Source organism: Anomaloglossus baeobatrachus, chromosome 7 (genome assembly GCF_048569485.1).
Source record: "Anomaloglossus baeobatrachus isolate aAnoBae1 chromosome 7, aAnoBae1.hap1, whole genome shotgun sequence".
Taxonomy (NCBI): Eukaryota; Metazoa; Chordata; class Amphibia; order Anura; family Aromobatidae; genus Anomaloglossus; species Anomaloglossus baeobatrachus.
Window position 1 is genome coordinate 276608905 of NC_134359.1, and position 24144 is coordinate 276633048.

The following is a 24144-nucleotide window of genomic DNA, read 5'->3' on the forward strand; positions in this document are numbered from 1 at the left end:
GGAGGGAAGAGAGAGACAGGAGGGAAGAGAGAGACAGGAAGGAAGAGAGAGACAGGAGGGAAGAGAGAGAGACAGGAGGGAAGAGAGAGACAGGAGGGAAGAGAGAGACAGGAGGGAAGAGAGAGAGACAGGAGGGAAGAGAGAGAGACAGGAGGGAAGAGAGAGAGGAGGGAAGAGAGAAAGACAGGAGGGAAGAGAGAGACAGGAGGGAAGAGAGAGACAGGAGGGAAGAGAGAGACAGGAGGGGAGAGAGAGACAGGAGGGAAGAGAGAGAGGAGGGAAGAGAGAAAGACAGGAGGGAAGAGAGAGACAGGAGGGAAGAGAGAGAGACAGGAGGGAAGAGAGAGACAGGAGGGAAGAGAGAGACTGGAGGGAAGAGAGAGACTGGAGGGAAGAGAGAGACAGGAGGGAAGAGGGAGAGACAGGAGGGAAGAGGGAGAGACAGGAGGGAAGAGGGAGAGACAGGAGGGAAGAGGGAGAGACAGGAGGGAAGAGAGAGACAGGAGGGAAGAGAGAGACAGGAGAAAAGAGAGACAGGAGGGAAGAGGGAAAGAAAGGAGGGAAGAGGGAAGAGAGACTGGAGGGAAGAGAGAGAGACTGGAGGGAAGAGAGAGAGACTGGAGGGAAGAGAGAGACAGGAGAAAAGAGAGACAGGAGGGAAGAGGGAAAGAAAGGAGGGAAGAGGGAAAGACAGGAGGGAAGAGAGACTGGAGGGAAGAGAGAGACAGGAAGGAAGAGAGAGAGACTGGAGAGAAGAGAGAGAGACTGGAGGGAAGAGAGAGAGACTGGAGGGAAGAGAGAGAGACTGGAGGGAAGAGAGAGACTAGAGGGAAGAGAGAGAGAGACAGGAGGGAAGAGAGAGACAGGAGGGAAGAGAGAGACAGGAGGGAAGAGAGAGACAGGAAGGAAGAGAGAGACAGGAGGGAAGAGAGACAGGAGGGAAGAGAGAGACAGGAAGGAAGAGAGAGACAGGAGGGAAGAGAGAGAGACAGGAGGGAAGAGAGAGACAGGAGGGAAGAGAGAGACAGGAGGGAAGAGAGAGACAGGAAGGAAGAGAGAGACAGGAGGGAAGAGAGAGAGACAGGAGGGAAGAGAGAGACAGGAGGGAAGAGAGAGACAGGAGGGAAGAGAGAGAGACAGGAGGGAAGAGAGAGAGACAGGAGGGAAGAGAGAGAGGAGGGAAGAGAGAAAGACAGGAGGGAAGAGAGAGACAGGAGGGAAGAGAGAGACAGGAGGGAAGAGAGAGACAGGAGGGGAGAGAGAGACAGGAGGGAAGAGAGAGAGGAGGGAAGAGAGAAAGACAGGAGGGAAGAGAGAGACAGGAGGGAAGAGAGAGACAGGAGGGAAGAGAGAGACAGGAGGGAAGAGAGAGACAGGAGGGGAGAGAGAGACAGGAGGGAAGAGAGAGACAGGAGGGAAGAGAGAGACAGGAGGGAAGAGAGAGACAGGAGGGAAGAGAGAGACAGGAGGGAAGAGAGAGACAGGAGGGAAGAGAGAGAGACAGGAGGGAAGAGAGAGAGGAGGGAAGAGAGAAAGACAGGAGGGAAGAGAGAGACAGGAGGGAAGAGAGAGACAGGAGGGAAGAGAGAGACAGGAGGGAAGAGAGAGACAGGAGGGAAGAGAGAGAGACAGGAGGGAAGAGAGAGACAGGAGGGAAGAGAGAGAGACAGGAGGGAAGAGAGAGACAGGAGGGAAGAGAGAGACAGGAGGGAAGAGAGAGACAGGAGGGAAGAGAGAGAGACAGGAGGGAAGAGAGAGAGGAGGGAAGAGAGAAAGACAGGAGGGAAGAGAGAGACAGGAGGGAAGAGAGAGACAGGAGGGAAGAGAGAGACAGGAGGGAAGAGAGAGACAGGAGGCAAGAGAGAGAGACAGGAGGGAAGAGAGAGACAGGAGGGAAGAGAGAGACAGGAGGGAAGAGAGAGACAGGAGGGAAGAGAGAGACAGGAGGGAAGAGAGAGACAGGAGGGAAGAGAGAGACAGGAGGGAAGAGAGAGAGGAGGGAAGAGAGAGAGACAGGAGGGAAGAGAGAGAGACAGGAGGGAAGAGAGACTGTGATCAGCAGTTTCCAGGCGATGCACTTTTTTTTCCTCCATGTTGCAGGTATCTTTACACTTTGGTTTGGTTCTGTTGCCGTGTGTAATCATTGTGTTATCTGTGACAATACATGGGACCAGAGGCGTACCGTCAATAGAGGCAGGCCACACCACTACTATGGGGCCCGTGAGCTGGGGGGCCTGCGACGGCTGCCCGCGGTGTCAGCTCCAGCTCCGGGCACCCCCACCCCGGATCACACTTGAAAGCAATGATGAGACTGAGCGCACCTTATCATTATTGTCCCTCTGGTGTCTCTGCTGTCTGACAGCTCGACACAGCACTGCGCCTGTAAGTGTATGTGCACACGTTACCTTTTTTTATGACCACAAAGATGCAGCGTTTTTTGGCCGCACAAAAATGCACCCGCGGTAAAACCGTATCTATGTATCACTTGAAACCACTGGGTTTGACCACACTGCTCTGCTTTTTAGTGTTTTTAACATGCTCCTTTGCACTTTGTGTTCTTTGTACAAATAAAATTGCATTAGAAAACTATTCCAACTGTGGTATATGATTAGTATTAATTTTGAGTACTCTGGGGTAGTTTTAGTTGTTTTTTTTCTGTGATTATATGCGACCTCATTGTAATATATGAATTTGCATTACTATTATGTATCATTTTACTCCATTTGTGCTTGTTCTGACGCCACAGGGAGAGAACTGAAGACTCAGGACAGCTGCAGTCAGCAGAGCAGCCCCTCACCCTCCTCCAACAGCTGCACATACTGTACAGCCACATGGCAGAAGAGGAGAAAGAGACAGCAGGAAAAGGAGAAAGAGGAAAGACTGTAAGGAGAGACAGCAGACACAAGCGAGAGCTGACATCAGAGACAGAAGGTAAGAGAGAGACTGGAGGGAAAAGAGAGACAGGAGGGAAGAGAGAGACAGGAGGGAAGGGAGAGACAGGAGGGAAGAGAGAGACAGGAGGGAAGAGAGAGACAGGAGGGAAGAGAGAGAGACAGGAGGGAAGAGAGAGACAGGAGGGAAGAGAGAGACCGGAGGGAAGAGAGAGAGACAGGAGGGAAGAGAGAGACAGGAGGGAAGAGAGACAGGAGGGAAGAGAGAGACAGGAGGGAAGAGAGAGAGAGACAGGAGGGAAGAGAGAGACAGGAGGGAAGAGAGAGACAGGAGGGAAGAGAGGGACAGGAGGGAAGAGAGAGACAGGAGGGAAGGGAGAGACAGGAGGAAAGAGAGGGAGAGACAGGAGGGAAGAGAGAGACAGGAGGGAAGAGAGAGACAGGAGGGAAGGGAGAGACAGGAGGGAAGAGAGGGAGAGACAGGAGGGAAGAGAGAGACAGGAGGGAAGAGAGAGACAGGAGGGAAGGGAGAGACAGGAGGAAAGAGAGGGAGAGACAGGAGGGAAGAGAGAGACAGGAGGGAAGAGAGAGACAGGAGGGAAGGGAGAGACAGGAGGGAAGAGAGGGAGAGACAGGAGGGAAGAGAGACAGGAGGGAAGAGAGAGACAGGAGGGAAGAGAGACAGGAGGGAAGAGAGACAGGAGGGAAGAGAGAGACAGGAGGGAAGAGAGACAGGAGGGAAGAGAGACAGGAGGGAAGAGAGAGACAGGAGGGAAGAGAGACAGGAGGGAAGAGAGAGACAGGAGGGAAGAGAGAGACAGGAGGGAAGAGAGAGACAGGAGGGAAGAGAGAGACAGGAGGGAAGAGAGAGACAGGAGGGAAGAGAGAGACAGGAGGGAAGAGAGGGACAGGAGGGAAGAGAGGGACAGGAGGGAAGAGAGAGACTGAAGGGAAGAGAGAGACAGGAGGGAAGAGAGGGAGAGACAGGAGGGAAGAGAGAGACAGGAGGGAAGAGAGAGACAGGAGGGAAGAGAGAGACAGGAGGGAAGAGAGAGACAGGAGGGAAGAGAGAGAGACAGGAGGGAAGAGAGAGAGACAGGAGGGAAGGGAGAGACAGGAGGGAAGAGAGGGAGAGACAGGAGGGAAGAGAGATAGGAGGGAAGAGAGAGACTGGAGGGAAGAGAGAGACAGGAGGGAAGAGAGAGACAGGAGGGAAGAGAGAGAGACAGGAGGGAAGAGAGAGAGACAGGAGGGAAGGGAGAGACAGGAGGGAAGAGAGGGAGAGACAGGAGGGAAGAGAGATAGGAGGGAAGAGAGAGACTGGAGGGAAGAGAGAGACAGGAGGGAAGAGAGAGACAGGAGGGAAGAGAGACAGGAGGGAAGAGAGGGACAGGAAGGAAGAGAGGGACAGGAGGGAAGAGAGAGACTGAAGGGAAGAGAGAGACAGGAGGGAAGGGAGAGACAGGAGGGAAGAGAGGGAGAGACAGGAGGGAAGAGAGAGACAGGAGGGAAGAGAGGGAGAGACAGGAGGGAAGAGAGAGACAGGAGGGAAGAGAGAGACAGGAAGGAAGAGAGAGACAGGAGGGAAGGGAGAGACAGGAGGGAAGAGAGGGAGAGACAGGAGGGAAGAGAGACAGGAGGCAAGAGAGAGACAGGAGGCAAGAGAGAGACAGGAGGGAAGAGAGAGACAGGAGGGAAGAGAGAGACAGGAGGGAAGAGAGACAGGAGGGAAGAGAGAGACAGGAGGGAAGAGAGGGAGAGACAGGAGGGAAGAGAGAGACAGGAGGGAAGAGAGGGAGAGACAGGAGGGAAGAGAGAAAGGAGGGAAGAGAGGGAGAGACAGGAGGGAAGAGAGAGACAGGAGGGAAGAGAGGGAGAGACAGGAGGGAAGAGAGATAGGAGGGAAGAGAGAGACAGGAGGGAAGAGAGAGACAGGAGGGAAGAGAGAGACAGGAGGGAAGAGAGAGACAGGAGGGAAGAGAGAGACAGGAGGGAAGAGAGGGACAGGAGGGAAGAGAGAGACAGGAGGGAAGAGAGAGAGACAGGAGGGAAGAGAGAGACAGGAGGGAAGAGAGAGACAGGAGGGAAGAGAGAGACAGGAGGGAAGAGAGAGACTGGAGGGAAGAGAGAGACAGGAGGGAATAGAGAGACAGGAGGGAAGAGAGAGACAGGAGGGAAGAGAGAGACAGGAGGGAAGAGAGAGACAGGAGGGAAGGGAGAGACAGGAGGGAAGAGAGGGAGAGACAGGAGGGAAGAGAGATAGGAGGGAAGAGAGAGACTGGAGGGAAGAGAGAGACAGGAGGGAAGAGAGAGACAGGAGGGAAGAGAGAGACAGGAGGGAAGAGAGAGACAGGAGGGAAGAGAGGGACAGGAGGGAAGAGAGGGACAGGAGGGAAGAGAGAGACTGAAGGGAAGAGAGAGACAGGAGGGAAGGGAGAGACAGGAGGGAAGAGAGGGAGAGACAGGAGGGAAGAGAGAGACAGGAGGGAAGAGAGAGACAGGAGGGAAGAGAGAGACTGGAGGGAAGAGAGAGACAGGAGGGAAGAGAGAGACAGGAGGGAAGAGAGAGACAGGAGGGAAGAGAGAGACAGGAGGGGAGAGAGAGACTGGAGGGGAGAGAGAGACTGGAGGGAAGAGAGAGACTGGAGGGGAGAGAGAGACAGGAGGGGAGAGAGAGACAGGAGGGGAGAGAGAGACTGGAGGGAAGAGAGAGACAGGAGGGAAGAGAGAGAGACAGGAGGGAAGAGAGAGACTGGAGGGAAGAGAGAGACAGGAGGGAAGAGAGAGACAGGAGGGGAGAGAGAGACAGGAGGGAAGAGAGAGACAGGAGGGAAGAGAGAGACAGGAGGGAAGAGAGAGACAGGAGGGAAGAGAGAGACAGGAGGGGAGAGAGAGACTGGAGGGAAGAGAGAGACTGGAGGGGAGAGAGAGACAGGAGGGGAGAGAGAGACAGGAGGGGAGAGAGAGACTGGAGGGGAGAGAGAGACAGGAGGGGAGAGAGAGACAGGAGGGAAGAGAGAGACAGGAGGGAAGAGAGAGACAGGAGGGGAGAGAGAGACTGGAGGGAAGAGAGAGACTGGAGGGAAGAGAGAGACTGGAGGGAAGAGAGAGACTGGAGGGAAGAGAGAGACTGGAGGGGAGAGAGAGACAGGAGGGGAGAGAGAGACAGGAGGGGGAGAGAGACAGGAGGGAAGAGAGAGAGACAGGAGGGAAGAGAGAGACAGGAGGGAAGAGAGAGACAGGAGGGGAGAGAGAGACAGGAGGGGAGAGAGAGACAGGAGGGGAGAGAGAGACTGGAGGGAAGAGAGAGACTGGAGGGGAGAGAGAGACAGGAGGGGAGAGAGAGACTGGAGGGAAGAGAGAGACTGGAGGGGAGAGAGAGACAGGAGGGGAGAGAGAGACAGGAGGGGAGAGAGAGACTGGAGGGAAGAGAGAGAGACAGGAGGGAAGAGAGAGACAGGAGGGAAGAGAGAGACAGGAGGGAAGAGGGAGAGACAGGAGGGAAGAGAGAGAGACAGCAGGGAAGAGAGAGACAGGAGGGAAGAGAGAGAGAGACAGGAGGGAAGAGAGAGAGACAGGAGGGAAGAGAGAGACAGGAGGGAAGAGAGAGAGACAGGAGGGAAGAGAGAGAGACAGGAGGGAAGAGAGAGACTGGAGGAGAGAGAGAGAGAGACAGGAGGGAGAGAGACAGGAGGGGAGAGACAGGAGGGAGGGAGAGAGGAGGGAGGAGAGAGAGAAGGAGAGGAGAAGGAGGGAAGAGAGAGACAGGAGGGAGAGAGAGGAGGGAGAGAGACAGGAGGGAAGAGAGAGACAGGAGGGAAGAGAGGAGAGGAGGACAGGAGGGAAGAGAGATAGGAGGGAAGAGAGAGACTGGAGGGAAGAGAGAGACAGGAGGGAAGAGAGAGACAGGAGGGAAGAGAGAGACAGGAGGGAAGAGAGAGACAGGAGGGAAGAGAGGGACAGGAGGGAAGAGAGGGACAGGAGGGAAGAGAGAGACTGAAGGGAAGAGAGAGACAGGAGGGAAGGGAGAGACAGGAGGGAAGAGAGGGAGAGACAGGAGGGAAGAGAGAGACAGGAGGGAAGAGAGAGACAGGAGGGAAGAGAGAGACTGGAGGGAAGAGAGAGACAGGAGGGAAGAGAGAGACAGGAGGGGAGAGAGAGACAGGAGGGAAGAGAGAGACAGGAGGGAAGAGAGAGACAGGAGGGAAGAGAGAGACAGGAGGGAAGAGAGAGACAGGAGGGGAGAGAGAGACTGGAGGGGAGAGAGAGACTGGAGGGAAGAGAGAGACTGGAGGGGAGAGAGAGACAGGAGGGGAGAGAGAGACAGGAGGGGAGAGAGAGACTGGAGGGAAGAGAGAGACAGGAGGGAAGAGAGAGAGACAGGAGGGAAGAGAGAGACTGGAGGGAAGAGAGAGACAGGAGGGAAGAGAGAGACAGGAGGGGAGAGAGAGACAGGAGGGAAGAGAGAGACAGGAGGGAAGAGAGAGACAGGAGGGAAGAGAGAGACAGGAGGGAAGAGAGAGACAGGAGGGGAGAGAGAGACTGGAGGGAAGAGAGAGACTGGAGGGGAGAGAGAGACAGGAGGGGAGAGAGAGACAGGAGGGGAGAGAGAGACTGGAGGGGAGAGAGAGACAGGAGGGGAGAGAGAGACTGGAGGGGAGAGAGAGACAGGAGGGGAGAGAGAGACAGGAGGGAAGAGAGAGACAGGAGGGAAGAGAGAGACAGGAGGGGAGAGAGAGACAGGAGGGGAGAGAGAGACTGGAGGGGAGAGAGAGACAGGAGGGGAGAGAGAGACAGGAGGGAAGAGAGAGACAGGAGGGAAGAGAGAGACAGGAGGGGAGAGAGAGACTGGAGGGAAGAGAGAGACTGGAGGGAAGAGAGAGACTGGAGGGGAGAGAGAGACAGGAGGGGAGAGAGAGACAGGAGGGGAGAGAGAGACAGGAGGGAAGAGAGAGAGACAGGAGGGAAGAGAGAGACAGGAGGGAAGAGAGAGACAGGAGGGAAGAGAGAGACAGGAGGGGAGAGAGAGACAGGAGGGGAGAGAGAGACTGGAGGGAAGAGAGAGACTGGAGGGGAGAGAGAGACTGGAGGGGAGAGAGAGACAGGAGGGGAGAGAGAGACTGGAGGGAAGAGAGAGACTGGAGGGGAGAGAGAGACAGGAGGGGAGAGAGAGACAGGAGGGGAGAGAGAGACTGGAGGGAAGAGAGAGACAGGAGGGAAGAGAGAGAGACAGGAGGGAAGAGAGAGAGACTGGAGGGAAGAGAGAGACAGGAGGGAAGAGAGAGACAGGAGGGAAGAGGGAGAGACAGGAGGGAAGAGAGAGAGACAGCAGGGAAGAGAGAGACAGGAGGGAAGAGAGAGAGAGACAGGAGGGAAGAGAGAGAGACAGGAGGGAAGAGAGAGACAGGAGGGAAGAGAGAGAGACAGGAGGGAAGAGAGAGAGACAGGAGGGAAGAGAGAGACTGGAGGGAAGAGAGAGACAGGAGGGAAGAGAGAGACAGGAGGGGAGAGAGAGACAGGAGGGAAGAGAGAGACTGGAGGGGAGAGAGAGACAGGAGGGGAGAGAGAGACAGGAGGGAAGAGAGAGACAGGAGGGAAGAGAGAGACAGGAGGGGAGAGAGAGACAGGAGGGGAGAGAGAGACAGGAGGGGAGAGAGAGACAGGAGGGAAGAGAGAGAGACAGGAGGGAAGAGAGAGACAGGAGGGAAGAGAGAGACAGGAGGGAAGAGAGAGACAGGAGGGGAGAGAGAGACAGGAGGGGAGAGAGAGACTGGAGGGAAGAGAGAGACTGGAGGGGAGAGAGAGACTGGAGGGGAGAGAGAGACAGGAGGGGAGAGAGAGACTGGAGGGAAGAGAGAGACTGGAGGGGAGAGAGAGACAGGAGGGGAGAGAGAGACAGGAGGGGAGAGAGAGACTGGAGGGAAGAGAGAGACAGGAGGGAAGAGAGAGAGACAGGAGGGAAGAGAGAGAGACTGGAGGGAAGAGAGAGACAGGAGGGAAGAGAGAGACAGGAGGGAAGAGGGAGAGACAGGAGGGAAGAGAGAGAGACAGCAGGGAAGAGAGAGACAGGAGGGAAGAGAGAGAGAGACAGGAGGGAAGAGAGAGAGACAGGAGGGAAGAGAGAGACAGGAGGGAAGAGAGAGAGACAGGAGGGAAGAGAGAGAGACAGGAGGGAAGAGAGAGACTGGAGGGAAGAGAGAGACAGGAGGGAAGAGAGAGACAGGAGGGGAGAGAGAGACAGGAGGGAAGAGAGAGACAGGAGGGAAGAGAGAGAGACAGGAGGGAAGAGAGAGAGACAGGAGGGAAGAGAGAGACTGGAGGGAAGAGAGAGACTGGAGGGAAGAGAGAGACAGGAGGGAAGAAAGAGACAGGAGGGAAGAGAGAGACAGGAGGGAAGAGAGAGACAGGAGGGAAGAGAGAGAGACAGGAGGGAAGAGAGAGAGACAGGAGGGAAGAGAGAGAGACAGGAGGGAAGAGAGAGACAGGAGGGAAGAGAGAGACAGGAGGGAAGAGAGAGACAGGAGGGAAGAGAGAGACAGGAGGGAAGAGAGAGACTGGAGGGAAGAGAGAGACTGGAGGGAAGAGAGAGACAGGAGGGAAGAGAGAGACAGGAGGGAAGAGAGAGACAGGAGGGAAGAGAGAGACAGGAGGGAAGAGAGAGACTGGAGGGAAGAGAGAGACTGGAGGGAAGAGAGAGACAGGAGGGAAGAGAGAGACTGGAGGGAAGAGAGAGACTGGAGGGAAGAGAGAGACTGGAGGGAAGAGAGAGACTGGAGGGAAGAGAGAGACTGGAGGGAAGAGAGAGACAGGAGGGAAGAGAGAGACAGGAGGGAAGAGAGAGACAGGAGGGAAGAGAGAGACCGGAGGGAAGAGAGAGACAGGAGGGAAGAGAGAGACAGGAGGGAAGAGAGAGACAGGAGGGAAGAGAGAGACTGGAGGGAAGAGAGAGACTGGAGGGAAGAGAGAGACTGGAGGGAAGAGAGAGAGACAGGAGGGAAGAGAGAGAGACAGGACGGAAGAGAGAGACTGGAGGGAAGAGAGAGACTGGAGGGAAGAGAGAGACTGGAGGGAAGAGAGAGACAGGAGGGAAGAGAGAGACAGGAGGGAAGAGAGAGACTGGAGGGAAGAGAGAGACTGGAGGGAAGAGAGAGACAGGAGGGAAGAGAGAGACAGGAGGGAAGAGAGAGACTGGAGGGAAGAGAGAGACTGGAGGGAAGAGAGAGACTGGAGGGAAGAGAGAGAGACAGGAGGGAAGAGAGAGAGACAGGAGGGAAGAGAGAGACTGGAGGGAAGAGAGAGACTGGAGGGAAGAGAGAGACTGGAGGGAAGAGAGAGACTGGAGGGAAGAGAGAGACAGGAGGGAAGAGAGAGACTGGAGGGAAGAGAGAGACTGGAGGGAAGAGAGAGACTGGAGGGAAGAGAGAGACTGGAGGGAAGAGAGAGACAGGAGGGAAGAGAGAGACAGGAGGGAAGAGAGAGACTGGAGGGAAGAGAGAGGAAGGAGGGAAGAGAGAGGAAGGAGGGAAGAGAGAGACAGGAGGGAAGAGAGAGACAGGAGGGAAGAGAGAGACAGGAGGGAAGAGAGAGACAGGAGGGTAGAGAGAGACAGGAGGGAAGAGAGAGAGACAGGAGGGAAGAGAGAGACAGGAGGGAAGAGAGAGACAGGAGGGAAGAGAGAGACAGGAGGGAAGAGAGAGACAGGAGGGAAGAGAGAGACAGGAGGGAAGAGAGAGACTGGAGTAAATTCCTGAATGTAGGGGGGGAACGTGGTCTATGATATTACAACAACACGGTGCACAATTCTGTGATCAGCAGTTTCCAGACAATGCACTTGTTTTTTCCTCCATGTTGCAGGTATCTTTACACTTTGGTTTGGTTCTGTTGTTGTGTGTAATCATTGTGTTATCTGTGACAATACATGGGACCAGAGGCGTACCGTCAATAGAGGCAGACCACACCACTACTATGGGACCCGTGAGCTGGGGGGGGGCCTGCGACGGCTGCCCGCGGTGCCAGCTCCAGCTCCGGGCACCCCCCGATCGTACTTGAAAGCAATGATGAGACCGAGCGCAGCGCTCCCTTCTCATCATTGTCCCGCTGGCGTCTGTGCTGTCTGACAGCTCGACACAGCACTGCGCCTGTAAGTGTATGTGCGCATGTTGCCTTTTTTTATGACCACAAAGATGCAGAGTTTTTTGGCCGCACAAAAACGCACCCGCGGTAAAAACAGATCTAAAAACCGTATGCGTTTTTATGCGTTTTTTGCTGCGTTTTTGTTCCTGCGTTTTTTGCAATGCATTACTTGGGTGAAAAAGGCTGGCAAAAATGCAGAAATAATTGATATGTGACATCTCACCACAAAAACGTACCTCAAACAAAACTTCACTGTGTGGACAGCAAAAATGAAATCTCTTAGACTTTGCTGAGGAAGGAAGTGCATGCAGTTTTGAGGCCAAAAACGCACCCGAAAAACGTACAAAAACGCGGAAAAAAAACACAGCGTGCGCACATACCCTAATGGTTCGTGTGCTGCCTCGGTCGTGTCACAGTTAACAGACGCTGCCGTGTGACGTCACGCAGTGCACCCTGCACTGTAGCTTCCCGCCAGAGAGGATCTGTAATGGAGCCTGCAGGCCAGACCGGAGACCAGCAGGGGAAGTTAATAGCGCCCCTAATATGTGTGTATGTTTCTGTATATATAGTCTGTTTATATTAGTGAGTATATATCTGTGTACGTGTGTGTGTACGTGTGTGTGTGTGTCTATGTATTTGTGCCTGCATTTGTGTTCTGTGTGCATGTATGTGCCTACATGTGTGTCCACGTACACACACACCACACACACACACCACACACACACGCACCACATACACACACCACATACAGTGTGTGCAGGCTTGTGCCTGTTTGTCTATGTATGTGTACGTGTCTGTGCATGTGTTTGCCTGTTTGGATGTCTACATATGTGTGCGTGTCTTTGTGTACATGCACGTGCGTATCTATGTGTGAGTGGTTCCCCAGGGCAATGGGGTACCCGGGACCCAGGCTGGTAGTACTCGGTGGGGATCGTGGTCGTGGCCGATGCCTGGTCCCGTGGCCCTGGGGGCTGGTCCAAACAAAAAGGAATTTTAATAAAATATGACTACGCCACTCGCGGTGTGCGGCCAGGGATTGTGGAGGCTGCCGCTGCCGCGTCTTACTGGGGCTGATAGAGTGGGGGCAGCGCTGATAGTGTAGCTCTCCGCGAGCAGGGCTGGGGCCTCAGTGGTCTGTGTGGGGAAAACATGAAGCACGGTGGTAATAAGCCACCTGCATACTTTATGTCTGTGTGCATGTTTTCTTGTGTGTTCATGCCTGTATATTTAGGTATGTATGTATATATATATATATATGTACACTATATACAGAGCCCCTGTGTATAATGTCAATGTCGGTCACTGTACTACTTGTACACTATATACAGAATTCCTATCTATATTGTCACCGGTGATCACTGTATTACTAGTACAGTCATGGCCAAAAGTTTTGGGAATGACACAAAAATTATATTTTCACATGATCTGTTGCCCTCAGGGTTTTTTTTTTAATTAAATGTTTTTATTAAAGTTTTACAAGTTACAACCAAATGAACATTGGAGGCTACCCAGCCTCTACCCCCCTCCCATCCCTCCCCTCCCCAACAAACATTAAACAAACAGACTTGTAGAAAGGAGAGATAATGTCAAATCTGCAGCTCCACACATTCCTAGACAAATGTTTTTAAGTACCATTATTACATTTATCAATTAATCCAATTAAACTTTTGTTTTTCTTGATGAGTTTTTGCTTTGTTTGGCATTGTACATATTTAAATATCATTTTTGATGAAGAATCTAACCTGTTCCCATGTTAAGGCCCAGTCACACTAAACAACTTACCAGCGATCCCAACAACGATCCAACCTGATAGGGATCGCTGGTAAGTTGCTAGGAGGTCGCTGGTGAGATGTCACACTAGCGACACTCCAGCGATCCCACCAGCAACCTGACCTGGCAGGGATCGCTGGAGCATCGCTACACGAGTTGCTGGTGAGCTCACCAGCAACCAGTGACCAGCCCCCAGCGCCGCGTGGAAGATGCTGCGCTTGGTAACTAAGGTAAATATCGGGTAACAAACCCAATATTTACCTTGGTTACCAGCGCACACCGCTTAGTGCTGGCTCCCTGCACACCTAGCCACAGTACACATCGGGTTAATTACCCGATGTGTACTCTGCTACGTGTGCAGGCAGCAGGAGCCGGCTTCTGCGGACGCTGGTAACCACAGTAAACATCGGGTAACCAAGAAGCCCTTACCTAGGTTACCCAATATTTACCTTCGTTACTAGCGTCCCCGCTCTCACGTTGTCAGTGCCGGCAACAATGGAAGCTCTCTCCTTGAAGTTCTTGATGATGCGATAGATTGTTGACTGAGGTGAAATCTTTGTAGCTGCAATACTCTTCCCTGTTAGGCCATTTTTGTGCAGAGCAATGATGGCTGCACGTGTTTCTTTAGAGATAACCATGGTTAACTGAAGAGAAACAATGATACCAAGCACCAGCCTCCTTTTAAAGTGTCCAGGGGTGTCATTCTTACTTAATCATGACTGATTGATCACCAGCCCTGTCCTCATCAACACCCACACCTGTGTTACTGGAACAATCACTAAAACAATGTTAGCCTCTCCTTTTAAGGCAGGAATGCAATGATGTTGAAATGTGTTTTGGGGGTTAAATTTCATTTTCTTAGCCAATATTGACTTTGCAAGTAATTGCTGTGAAGCTGATCACTCTTCATGACATTCTGGAATATATGCAAATTGCCATTAGAAACACTGAAGAAGTAGACTTTGTAAAAATTAATATTTGTAGCATTACCAAAACTTTTGGCCATGACTGTACACTGACACTATATACAGAGCGCCTGTGTATAATGTCACTGGTGATCACTGTATTACCTGTACACTATCCACATATACTATATACAGAGCTCCTGTGTATATCGTCACTGGTAAGTCAGTGTATTACTTGTGTACATACACACACACACACACACTATAGTTTATATACAGAGCTCTTGTGTTTGTCAATGGTGATCACTGCATTACTTGTACACTATATACAGAATTCCTGTGTATAATGTCACCAGTGATGACTGTAGTACATATACACTAACACTATATACAGAGCTCCTGTGTATAATGGCACTGATCGTGATAATAGTGTTATTAGTATTGTGGTTTTTATTCACGATCATTATTGTAGCATTGTTCAGTCACTATGTGGTCTGGTCATGGGGGTGTATGTATTTGACCCTTGTATGTAGTTGTATTTAGTCACTATGTCGATGTAATATACGGTCTGGTCATAGTATGGTGGTATTTCTCTCTTGTATGCAGTATTATTTAGCCCCTATGTGGTTTGATCACAGTGTTGCAGTATTTTTCACTTGTTTGTGGTATTATTCGTTCATTATGTGGTCTGGTCATGGAGTTACGGTATTTCTCCCTTGTATGGGGTTGTATTCGGTCACTATGTGGTGGTAATATGTTTTCTGGTAACGGTGTGGTAGTTTTTCTCTCTTGTATATGATATTATTTGGTCAATATGTGGTCTGGTCATAGTGTTGCAGTATTTCTCCCTTGTATGTGGTTGTATTCGGTCACTATGTGGTGCTAATATGTTTGGTAATAGTGTGGCGGTATTTCTCCCTTGTATGTGGTTGTGTTCGATCACTGTGTGGTGGTAATATGTGGTCTGGTCACGGTGTGGCGGTATTTCCCCGTTGTATTTGGTATTATTGGTCTTGGTATGGTGGATGGTGTTGTGAGGTCACTTTTTCTCTCTGATATCAATATGGGGAAAATGATTTCTTTCCAATAGAGATTAAATACTAGAAAGCTTAACCCCTTCCTGTCCTATGATTATTGCAAAGTAGCAAATATGCACTCATAGAGGTTCTCCGGTGAAAACAAGTGGGGGTGCATAACGCTATGTGGAGGAATATGGGGAGTGTATTATAGTACATGGAGGACTATGGGGTGCATTAGATGATGTGGAGGACTATGTAGGATTCAAGCTGTATATCGGGCTATGTGAGGCCCATTATACTATATGAAGGACTATGTGAGGCCCATTATACTATATGAAGGACTAAGTGAGGCCCATTATACTATATAAAGGACTATGTGAGGCCCATTATACTATATGGAAGACTATGTGAGGCCCATTATTCTCTATGACGGACTATTTGAGGCCCATTATACTATATGGAGGACTATGTGAGGCCCATTATACTATATGGAGGACTAAGTGAGGCCCATTATACTATATGGAGGACTAAGTGAGGCCCATTTTACTATATGGAGGACTAAGTGAGGCCCATTATACTATATGGAGGACTAAGTGAGGCCCATTATACTATATGGAGGACTAAGTGAGGCCCATTATACTATATGGAGGACTAAGTGAGGCCCATTATACTATATGGAGGACTAAGTGAGGCCCATTATACTATATGGAGGACTAAGGGCGGCTTTGCCCGTTGCGATATCGCACGTGCGATGTCGATGGGGTCAAATCGAAAGTGACGCACATCCGGCGTCGCAGTCGATATCGCAGCGTGTAAATGCTAGATGATATGATGAATGAGCGCAAAAGCGTCGTTATCGTATCATCGGTGCAGTGTCGGTCATTTCCATAATGCCGGTGCAGCGACAGGTACGATGTTGTTCCTCGTTCCTGCGGCAGCACACATCGCTGTGTGTGAAGCCGCAGGAGCGAGGAACATCACCTTACCTGCCTCCCGGCTGCAATGAGAAGAACGGAGGTGGGCGGGGTGTTTTACATCCTGCTCATCTCCGCCCCTCCGCTGCTATTGGCCACCTGCCGTGTGACGTCGCTGTGACGCCGCACGGCCTGCCCCCTTAGGAAGGAGGCGGGTCGCCGGCCAGAGCGACGTCGCAGGACAGGTGAGTACATGTGAAGCTGCCGTAACTACAATGTTCGCTACGGCAGCGATCACAAGATATCGCACCTGCGACGGGGGCGGGGACTATCGCTGCAGCATCGCAAGCATCGGCTTGCGATGTCGCAGCGTGCAAAGCCCGCCTAAGTGAGGCCCATTATACTATATGGAGGAGTATTTGAGGCCCATTACTATGTGCGGCCCATTATACTAAATGGAGGACTATGTGAGGCCCATTATACTATATACAGTTAGGTCCAGAAATATTTGGACAGTGACACAAGTTTTGTTATTTTAGCTGTTTACAAAAACATGTTCAGAAATACAATTATATATATAATATGGGCTGAAAGTGCACACTCCCAGCTGCAATATGAGAGTTTTCACATCCAAATCGGAGAAAGGGTTTAGGAATCATAGCTCTGTAATGCATAGCCTCCTCTTTTTCAAGGGACCAAAAGTAATTGGACAAGGGACTCTAAGGGCTGCAATTAACTCTGAAGGCGTCTCCCTTGTTAACCTGTAAACAATGAAGTAGTTAAAAGGTCTGGGATTGATTACAGGTTTGTGGTTTTGCATTTGGAAGCTGTTGCTGTGACCAGACAACATGCGGTCTAAGGAACTCTCAATTGAGATGAAGCAGAACATCCTGAGGCTGAAAAAAAAGAAAAAATCCATCAGAGAGATAGCAGACATGCTTGGAGTAGCAAAATCAACAGTCGGGTACTTTCTGAGAAAAAAGGAATTGACTGGTGAGCTTGGGAACTCAAAAAGGCCTGGGCGTCCACGGATGACAACAGTGGTGGATGATCGCCGCATACTTTCTTTGGTGAAGAAGAACCCGTTCACAACATCAACTGAAGTCCAGAACACTCTCAGTGAAGTAGGTGTATCTGTCTCTAAGTCAACTGTAAAGAGAAGACTCCATGAAAGTAAATACAAAGGGTTCACATCTAGATGCAAACCATTCATCAATTACAAAAATAGACAGGCCAGAATTAAATTTGCTGAAAAACACCTCATGAAGCCAGCTCAGTTCTGGAAAAGTATTCTATGGACAGATGAGACCAAGATCAACCTGTACCAGAATGATGGGAAGAAAAAAGTTTGGAGAAGAAAGGGAACGGCACATGATCCAAGGCACACCACATCCTCTGTAAAACATGGTGGAGGCAACGTGATGGCATGGGCATGCATGGCTTTCAATGGCACTGGATCACTTGTGTTTATTGATGACATAACAGCAGACAAGAGTAGCCGGATGAATTCTGAAGTGTACCGGGATATACTTTCAGCCCAGATTCAGCCAAATGCCGCAAAGTTGATCGGACGGCGCTTCATAGTACAGATGGACAATGACCCCAAGCATACAGCCAAAGCTACCCAGGAGTTCATGAGTGCAAAAGAGTGGAACATTCTGCAATGGCCAAGTCAATCACCAGATCTTAACCCAATTGAGCATGCATTTCACTTGCTCAAATCCAGACTTAAGACGGAAAGACCCACAAACAAGCAAGACCTGAAGGCTGCGGCTGTAAAGGCCAGGGAAAGCATTAAGAAGGAGGAAACCCAGCGTTTGGTGATGTCCATGGGTTCCAGACTTAAGGCAGTGATTGCCTCCAAAGGATTCGCAACATAATATTGAAAATAAAAATATTTTGTTTGGGTTTGGTTTATTTGTCCAATTACTTTTGACCTCCTAAAATGTGGAGTGTTTGTAAAGAAATGTGTACAATTTCTACAATTTCTATCAGATATTTTTGTTAAAACCTTCAAATTAAACGTTACAATCTGCACTTGAATTCTGTTGTAGAGGTTTCATTTCAAATCCAATGTGGTGGCATGCGGAGCCCAACTCGCGAAAATTGTGTCACTGTCCAAATATTTCTGGACCTAACTGTAGAAGGCTTTGTGGGGCCATTATATTATTTGGAGGGCTATGAGGGAGCATTTACACTTTAGAGTTATATGAGGGCCATTATACTGTGTGAAAGCAATTACACAGTATGTGTGGGGTCTGTCATACTGTGTGGAGGGCTGTGTGGGAGCCATTATACTATTTGGAGGATAGTGAGGGCCATTATACTGCGTGGAGGGCTGTGTGGGGGTCACAGTTGGGGATCTTACTGTGTCGGTGTCATCATTCATTGCTGGGGTAGTCGAAGGGGGGTAAAGCAGGGTCATCATACTGTGTGTGGAGGGCACTGTGGAAGAATTTACTGTGGGGATCATACAGTGTTTATGGGGCACTTTTGTTGGTATCATATTTTATGGCTGAAGTGAAAGGGGAATCTAGGGGCTTCAATAAGAGGAATATTACCCAGATGATTATTATTATTATTTTTTTTTTTTTTTTGGTGGGGGGGAATTAGAAATTCTGCTATGGGGCCCCATGATTTCTATGTTTGCCCCTGCATGGTTCTGCAGGTTGTGTCTACATTATATTTACTTAGAGTGTTAGCATTGTGTTATCTGGAATTTTACATAGGACTACATGTGACATCAACTTCATTATCTATACTCAGAAAGTTATCACCACATTATTCTGTAGTGTTAAGGTCCAGTCACACTAAGCAACTTACCAGCGATCCCAACAACGATAGGGATCGCTGGTAAGTTGCTAGGAGGTTGCTGGTGGGATGTCACACTGCGACGCTCCAGCGATCCCACCAGCAACCTGACCTGGCAGGGATCGCTGGAGCGTGGCTACACGAGTTGCTGGTGAGCTCACCAGCAACCAGTGACCAGCCCCCAGTCTCCTAGTTACAGCACACATCAGGTTAATTAACCCGATGTGTGCTGCAGCTAAATGTGCACAGAGCAGGGAGCAGCGCACACTGAGCGCTGGCTCCTTGCTCTCCTAGTTACAGCACACATCGGGTTAATTGCCTGATGTGTGCTGCAGCTAAATGTGCACAGAGCAGGGAGCAGCGCACACTGCTTAGTGCTGGCTCCTTGCTCTCCTAGTTACAGCACACATCGGGTTAATTACCTGATGTGTGCTGCAGCTACATGTGCACAGAGCAGGAGCCGGCAGCACAGGCAGTGAGAGCGGAGGAGTCTGGTATCAAAGGTAAATATCGGGTAACCAAGGACAGGGCTTCTTGGTTACCCGATGTTTACATTAGTTACCAGCCTCAGCAGAAGCCGGCTCCTGCTCACTGCACATTAGTTGTTGCTGTCTCGCTGTCACACACAGCGATCTGTGCTTCACAGCGGGACAGCAACAACTAAAAAATGGCCCAGGACATTCAGCAACAACCAACGACCTCACAGCAGGGGCCAGGTTGTTGCTGGATGTCACACACAGCAACATCGCTAGCAACGTCACAAAAGTTGTTCGTTACCAGCGATGTTGCTAGCGATGTTGCTTAGTGTGACGGGGCCTTTACATAGGACTGCAGGTTAGGCTGGTTTCACACTACGTCTTTTTAACATCCGTTGAAAACGTTATTTTAACGGAAGTACGGATCCTGTGCAAATCCGTTTTTACTTCAATGCATTTTCAATGGACTCGCGTCCACCTGCGTTCGCATTCGTTTGCGTCCGTTAGACGCAGGATCCGTCCTTTTGCGTTATTTTAACATGTTTCAAAAACGCAACATGTAGCGTTTTTGAGCTCCGTCCAAGGACTGCAAATTGCTGGATCCTGACTATAACGCACGCAAACGCAGGTGAACGCTGGCGTGCTGATAGACAGGATCCTGCTTTTATACTGAGCATGCCCAGAAAGCACTTTGCATGGCCGGAACCAGAGTCAGGGCATGCAAAGTTCGTGTTCTCTCTGTCTCTCTCTCTCTCTCTCTCTCTCTCTCTCTCTCTTCTCCTCCCCCACCCACCCACCTGACAGCTGCGGACACTCGGAACCAAGGTAAATATCGCGTAACAACTTCTCTTAGTTACCCGATGTTTACGTTGGTTACGCGTGCAGGCAGCCCTGCTCCTAGCAGCTGCAAACAATCGTAACCAAGGTAAATATCGGGTATCCAAGGCCGATGTTTACCTTGGTTACCAACGTCTACAGCTGTCAGAAGCCTCCTCCCAGTCTAGTTCCCCTCACTCCCGATCACATGACTCCAATGCCCGCCCCTAAACATCCAGTGCAGGATCCTGCAAAATAACATATGCGTTTGCATACGTTATTTGCTGTAAAAGCAGGATCCGTACTTCCGCTAAAAAAACGTTTTCAGCGGATGTTAAAAAGACGTAGTGTGAAACCAGCCTAACCTCTACTACATTATCCTCACTCATAGACATTATTTTTACTATATTTGTTGCATATGCCTGTGGGTGACAGATTACATTTTCTGTAGACAGATATTACTATATTATGTGAGGTATTACATAGCAAACTGAGCAATAGAAAATGGAGGGCACTCACCGTATATAAGCAGTCAGGGCCGCCATCAGGGCATTACTACTGTGCCTGGTGTAGGGGGCCCGGTGAAGAGAGGGGGCCCGGACAGGCCCGGGGTAATTACTTAGCTTTGTTAAGCCCCGGGCACGCCAGGCCTCCCCTCTTCACCAGGCTCCAGTCACAGCCGCAGCAGAGGGGCCCGGCGGTGTCGTTTCAGCGACTGCACACAGACACACGGCTAAATTGCAGGTGAAGCCCTTCTAGGGCACCGCATGCAAATTAGCCATGTGGCCGGAAGCGAGGCAGTGGAGCAGAGCAGAGCATGGAGGCGGCGCGTCATCACACAGCACTGTGATGAGGTCATCACTCTGCGCCTCATCACAGTGCTGCTGCGGGGAAAGGTAGGCGCTCGGTGAGCTGAACATCGCCGTGGGTGGTGGGGGGCGCCCCTGCCTTGCTTGAGCTCAGGGGTTGGAACCGCGGGCGTGCAATGAAGTTTTCTGCGGCTCTCGGGTAGATTCCCGGGGGCCGCAGTGCTCGGGTGATTATGTGAAGCCCCACGGGTGTTGTATCGGTGCATACCTTCAGGGACTCCACGTAGCTGGTGCTGATCACAGGTAGGGAATCTTCGGTTTTGATCGTGACGCCACTCTCAGTATTGCGGCCAGTAGGGACCGCCACTGCAGGTTGAGGGTCGCCTGGGGCTGATGGTATGTGCAGTTAGTTGGAATAGCCTCCTGAGAGTGAGGCAAGCCCCAGGGCCCGATGTAGGTTTGTAGTACCACAAGTCGCAGAATGACTCACACAGGCAGAGCTGTCTTTCAAGGGCTTTACTCACATTTGATGGCAGGGTGAGTAGCCCGGGCGTAGCTGGGATGAACCAGATGGGAACCAGGTATCCTTCAGGCTGACTTTATGAGGGTGACTACTGACTCGCCTTCCTTAGCCCTTGGTGGTTTGGGGTGACCCCGACTTTGAGTCCCTATGGGGGTCACCCAGGGAAGTTGCTGAAGCCTCACTCCCCCTTTTGGTTGCCGTTTGCTTGTTCCCCGGACCAGGCCACTCCAGCTGCTTGCCTCCTGTGACCTATGGGCCCTCACTGCGGTTACGTGGCTGCGGCTTTTGTGGTGTTGTGGTGTGGGCTTTGAGAGCCCCACACCGGCAGGTTTAGCAGAAGAAAGCTGGATCTATCTTCGCTTCGGGATCTGCCGCCCGGTTGGGCCTGGTGCTCTCTAGCAGTCTCCTTACTTCCCACTCCGTGCTTTCTCTCTAGCTGAAGCTGGCTTTCAGGTAGCACTCCTAGTTGACCGTTCTCCCCCGTCAGTAGCCACTGCGCGGGCGCTGTTAGACAGCAACAGCCCCACAGGTCTGCTCCTCACTGAGCCCTCTGGAGTTCTCTGCTCTAACTGACTCACTGCCCCTCCTCTCCTGTTCTTGCCTACGCCACCTAGCAACCAGATTCTCTTACCACACCCCTTGAGAGGAGATGGAGGCTTTTGGCCCCCTCCACTATTCCAGTGAAGGTCAAGGCTTTTCCCCCTCCTGGGATCCCCAGGGGTCCTCTCATGGGTACATGTGTGAGAGCTGATTACTATGCGCCTGTGTACCACACCCCTGTCAGCCTTCTGGATTACCTGTATTGTACTGTCCCCAGCATGGGTGCAGTACTCAGTGGTGCCTGACCAGGTCAGGGGCGCCACATTCCCCCTTAGTTATCACCAGCACGTCCTCGGGCTGCAAGACAACAACATTTTAAAATGCATAAAACATTAAAACATGTAAAACATTTTTAAAAGCACCAGGTACCATACATCACCACCCTCCACCCACAAGTCCGTTAACCCACCCAAAACCCTTTCACGTTGGCCGCGGCTTCAGCCACTTCTGGCAGGATGTAGAGGCGGCTTACATGGGCTGGTGGTTTCAGGGTATACCTGGCCTGGTGGATCCGCGCCTTCAGCCTCTTCTGGCAGGATGCAGAGGCGGCCTCCACAGTTGGTGCTGACCAGGTACCCTCTTTGTGGTGGAGAGCCAGGCCCCATAAACAGGCATGCTCTCTGGTCGCAGGTGAGCCAAGGCCCTATATACGGACGGGCTCCTCCTGGTTGCAGACGAGCCAAGCCCCTAAACAGGCTGACTCTGGTGGTGGTGGTGCCCTTTTGGTGTAACTATTTACACTGCGAGAGTTTGTGGCTATAGCCAGTTCATAGCCTTAAGGTTTATTTCTCACAATAGTTTTTGTGGGCACATTACTTGAACTTGAGAACGTTGCAAAACAAACTTTTTCAAAACTTTAACTGATAACTTCTTTCTTTACTTTACTTTACTCCTCTTTACCAGGGCTTGAGCCTGTATGGCGGTGGCACCTGCTGCTTTCCTGCTCTCTGTCGTCGTCTGTGGTCGTCTCATCCGTAGGTTCTTTTTCTCTGCTTTGTCTTCCTTCTCTTTCTTTAGGACTTTGTGTTACGTCCAGGGCATACAATCCTCTTTCACCTTGATGCATAGTAAACTGGACTGAATCTCCCATCTTTAGATTTCTGCCAGGGTGTCCTCTAGGCAGATGAGCTCTCACATCTCTTCTGTTGACAAATATCCCTTCTTTGATACCAGGTGCTACGATGAATCCATATCCACTTCTCAGATTAAAATCCTCCACTACTCCTCTGAAAAGGGGTCCTCTGACCTGGGCTTTGGCTCTTCTCAGGAACCTTTTCTCCTGTAGGTCTCTGGCTGTGACTTCTCTCTGCTCTGGAGACTGTGGTGCAGGGGACAGCGTTGTTCTGTTGCGACGCCTGGTCTTGCGGGCTGGGTTCTGCTGGGCTGTTACCTCAATGCCTGCAGGGCCCCAGGTGAGGTTTCTGGGCTGGTCTTCATCAGCAGACGGTGTCAAGTCCTCCTCATCCCAACGGGAATAGGGTAACATCTCCGGCTCTGAGTATTGCTCCACTGCCGGTGGCTCCGGAGTCAGCTCCTCAGCTTCCTGGCCTCCTCTCCCCCTTAGTTCTTCTTGGCACTCCTTTGGTGGCAGTGCTGGGGATGGGCTTTCTTCAGCAGGCCCAGGCGGGGGACTCTTTGGCGTGGTTGCTGCAGGGGTTGCCGGAACCCTCTTGGGGGTGTGCGGAGGGAGCAGATACCGATCCACCATCTCTTGTGGGAACTGGGCCTCCAGGTCAGCCTTCAGCTTCCAGTATTCGGGGTCCTCTCCTATCAGGGACTTCCTAGCAGGCACTTCCTTAGACTGGGGAGCGGTGTCTGCTCTGGCCTTGCAGGCCGGGGTAAATGGTGATGCAATCTCTTGGCGGGCCGCGCCTGGCATGATGGCGGCCTGGTCTTGGCGGGCCGCGCTCGGCATGGCGGCGGCCTGGTCTTGGCGGGCCGCGCTCGGCATGGCGGCGGCCTGGTCTTGGCGGGCCGCGCCCGGCATGGCGGCGGCCTGGTCTTGGCGGGCCGCGCCCTGGTTGGCGGCGGCCTGGATCGGCGTCGCTGTCGCGATGGGATCTGTGCAGGCTGGGCTGGGCGTCGCTGCAGGGACCGGGTCTTGGTGGGCCGAGCAGGGCATCGCTGCGGCGGCCGGGGCTTGGCGGGCCGAGCAGGGCATCGCTGCGGCGGCCGGGTCTTGGCGGGCCGAGCAGGGCATCGCTGCGGCGGCCTGGGCTTGGCGGGCCGCACCTGGCGTGGCTGCGGCCTGGCTCAGCGTCGCCGCGCCGGGCGCCTCTTCAGGGACCGCGGGCGTGGCAGCAGGGGTCGGGGCACTGGCGCTGGCCGGGGCATCACTCGACTCACCCACCGGTGGCAGCATCGGGGTCTGCGTCATCGCCGTCCTGTCTGGCACTCGGCGCGCGGCTCTCCTTTCATAGGCCCGAACCGCCGCGGTCATCTCCAGCATTTCCATTCGTTCTTCCCGGATCTGCTCC

The 24144-nt window shown here is 52.0% G+C and overlaps 2 protein-coding genes across 2 annotated transcripts in view; one reads left to right on the forward strand and one right to left on the reverse strand.

The window, feature by feature from the left end:
- The window catches only part of LOC142245472 (uncharacterized), a 361830-nt gene that overhangs the window by 236975 nt on the left and 100711 nt on the right, over positions 1–24144 (reverse strand).
- The window catches only part of LOC142245447 (uncharacterized), a 72898-nt gene continuing 51605 nt past the window's right edge, over positions 2852–24144 (forward strand). The window contains exon 1 of the mRNA XM_075318156.1: positions 2852–2931. The gene's annotated coding sequence lies outside the window, so the exon portion shown is untranslated. The remainder of the gene's footprint in view (positions 2932–24144) is intronic.